The 3,255-nt window shown below is 47.5% G+C and overlaps 1 pseudogene; it reads left to right on the forward strand.

Moving 5' to 3' along the window:
* The first annotated feature begins 872 nt into the window (after positions 1 to 872).
* On the forward strand, positions 873 to 2,988 carry LOC120838857 (annotated as a pseudogene).
* Positions 2,989 to 3,255: the final 267 nt, after the last annotated feature.

Raw genomic sequence — 3,255 nt, forward strand, 5'->3', positions numbered from 1 at the left:
TGCGGCGGCGCCGGATGGTTTTGGAGAGGAAAGGGCCGCCCACACTAGCGAGAAAACGCGCCCGGCGCGCCGATAAATCGGTTAAGCGGGAAGATAAAGGGCGTGTCTCTGCACGTGCTCGTGGCGCTGACTGTGCTTCGGCGACATTTTGTTACTTGCCGCGATCGGCGTGCCACGCGCGTTTTCTCGCTAGTCTGGGCGGCCCTGAAGCCGGCGAGCGCGCGGGCCCGTTTTTACACGTGTTTTTGCCGCTGTGTGTGTGAACGAAAGTGCCTCATGCTTCGCGTGCCTTGCTGACGAGGTCACGTCTCTCAGTAAGTTTCTGCATCGACTTTTTCATGGATATTCATGCTTCTCTCACAAACTTGTGAAGTCAAGCTGCGCATATCAATATTGTGGATATGGTGTACTGTTGTGTGCCGTTTTGTCAGTCGCGGTCCGGAAAGACTCCCGGTGTGTCGTTTCACCAGTTTCCAGTTGACCAGGAACTGTGCGCCAAATGGCAAAAAAAAAACATTTCTCGAGAAAATCTCGTCATTAATGACAAATCACCCTCGACTGCAGTATGCAGCAAGCACTTCTTGGCGAGTGACTACGTCACTGACCGTAAGATAAGAAAACTGGTTCCTGGTGCCGTACCAACCGTATTTGAAGGGTATCCTTCTTACCTAGCACCCAGTGCGAAGAAAGCACGTAGGACCCTAAAAGTCCGAGACACTGCTCCCTCTAGGAAGCCATCAAAACGAAAGGCAGAGCCAGAAGAATGCGAGAATGCAGTGCTTCAGTCGCCGCGAGGTGAAATCAAGCAGAAAGCTACTATATGTACCGAAACAAGAAACAACGATGCGCAGCGAGCAAGTCGATATCTTTTAATGATAGCAAGACTTCGTTCGCAAGTAGCGTACTATCGCTCCAGTTGCTCAAAAACACAGCAGCAACTAGAAGCCAGAGAGAAAGGTAATCTCCTCAAATCGTGACGACAAGCGCTACTCAGCTTTGAAATATATTGCTTCAGACGCTGAAAAGGGAGAGAAAAAAGCTGTCTTCCTGTTTCACCAAGTTGACGGATACCAGAAGAAATTCCAGTCTGATCCCGAAGAAGTGATAAGAGAGTGTGTCATATGGCGCATTCTTTCGCCAAAAGGTTACGATCATGCCCGGACTAACCTGCTGACACTGCCACATAAGTGCACACTGCAGCGCTACGTAGGTACCAGCTCAACTTCTTCTGGAATGAGTGGCGCCATGAAGGAAAGGCTCATTCACGAGGCTTCCTTTCTCAGCCACAAACAGCACATGGCTTCGTTAATAATCGATGAAGCAGCAATAAAGCCAAAGTGCATATACGACCGGAAGTCCGATGTAGTATTTGGGATCAGAGACAAGCCAGAAAGCGGTGCACCACCTACAAAGAACGAAACACTTGCAAACAGAGTCCTGTGTTTTGTGCTCCACGGAGTGGCCAGCTCGTACAAGATCCCATGTTCGTACTACTTCACCAAGCAGCTGAGCGGGAGAGATTTGTATGCGTGGACGAAGGACGTCATCTCTGCAGCTGAGGAATGCGGCTTTGTGGTGATCCGAATAGTTACCGATAACTACTCAGCGAACAGAACAATGTTCAAGCTCATGGGGAATGGTTCTTTGTCAACCATAGTGAAGCATCCTCACGACGATGAACGAGAAATTTTTTTAAGCTTCTATCCTTGCCATGTTTTCAAGAATGTCCGCAGCCAATTTGTGGAACGGGAGCTCACAGACGGCACTGGCGTCATCAGTGGCACATTTGTTTAGAAACTCTATGAGCACCAGAAGGACATGTCTATGAAGTTGGCCAGAAATCTTACAAGGAAACATGTGTATCCGTCGCATCTAGAAAAATGAACGTGCTACGCGCCGTGCAGGTGTTTTCGCCCCAAGTCACTGCCGCACTGGAACATCTCCAGCAGAACTCGCGAGTCAGCTCCCTTCTCTTCACTTTCAGGGATGCAACATCGACGATCAACTTCATGAAAGTGATGAAGAAATGGTTCGACATTCGCGACACCACCTACAATGGAAGTGGCTGCAAAATGCCCATCTCTAGAGAAGGCGATGACAGACTACTGTGGCTGCTAAATGAGTTTTGCAGCTACGTGAAGACGATTCAAGAATGTTTCATTGCCACTGGTGTTGGGAACTTCACTGAGGAAACATGCAGTGCCCTACTTTTCAGCACGAAATCCACAGTGAAGGTAACCAGGTTTCTACTAAGAAAAGGCGTCAGATACGTTCTGACTAGAAAATTCAACAGTGATCCCATTGAGGCATTGTTTGGACAACTGCGCTTTATGTGCGGAGGTAACGACGCGCTGGACGGAAGAGCCGTTACAACAGCTTTGGACCACATAGTAAAGAAAAAAGCCCTGCCATCGAAAGGAGTCGCTGTACAAGATGAAGACGCAGAAGAAGCGGCCGCCTCTGTTCCTCAAGATGTGGCTCAAGAATTGAAAGCTCTGAAAGCACATCTTTCAACACCGCCTGCGTCTGTTGCTTATTCAGGCTTGGTGTATGTAGGTAGATTCCTTGCCAAGCTTGTCAGTGATCTTGGATGTCACGCTTGCGTCATGCTTGTGACGACAAACAAGACTAGCAGTCCTCTGTACAAACTTCTGAGCCCACAAGAAAATTGTGAACTTCACTATCCGAAGCCCGAGTTTCTAGCTCTCCTGGAAACAATGTCGACTTTTTTTGAAAAGGCGGTCAAAGCTCTCTCAGGATCAAAGATTCTCGAAGCCTTCCAGCTAATAGTTGAGCCACATCTAGAAGATTCTCCCCTCCTAAGCTGCCCAGAATGTATTGACCTGAGTCACGCCAAACGCTCAGCACATCTGATCTCTGAACAATTCCTGCGAATTCTTCTCGTCAACTACACAAAGAAATTAACAGATCAGAATGACAAGCCGTCTGGCTTGTCACAAACCAACGCGAAAGCATTTCAGGATGTGACTGACGTTCCTCGGAACTCTGAGTCACACGATAACGTTGTATATGTCATTACAACCAATGCCTGTTATTGCTTTCAGTCCTTTTACGTATGTGAAACGATTTAAGCGCTTCAAAAAGTAAAGAATCTGTCTGATGTTGTGTTTTTCGCTCAGTGAGAGAAGGTTGAATAGGTACATTTGAACCTTTTGGAGCGGCAAACGCTGTTATTATCATAATACATTTTGGACTGCTGACTGTGAAGGCCTTTAATAGGAAAATAAATGTTTC

Source organism: Ixodes scapularis, unplaced genomic scaffold (genome assembly GCF_016920785.2).
Source record: "Ixodes scapularis isolate PalLabHiFi unplaced genomic scaffold, ASM1692078v2 PGA_scaffold2__306_contigs__length_199485367, whole genome shotgun sequence".
Lineage (NCBI taxonomy): Eukaryota > Metazoa > Arthropoda > Arachnida > Ixodida > Ixodidae > Ixodes > Ixodes scapularis.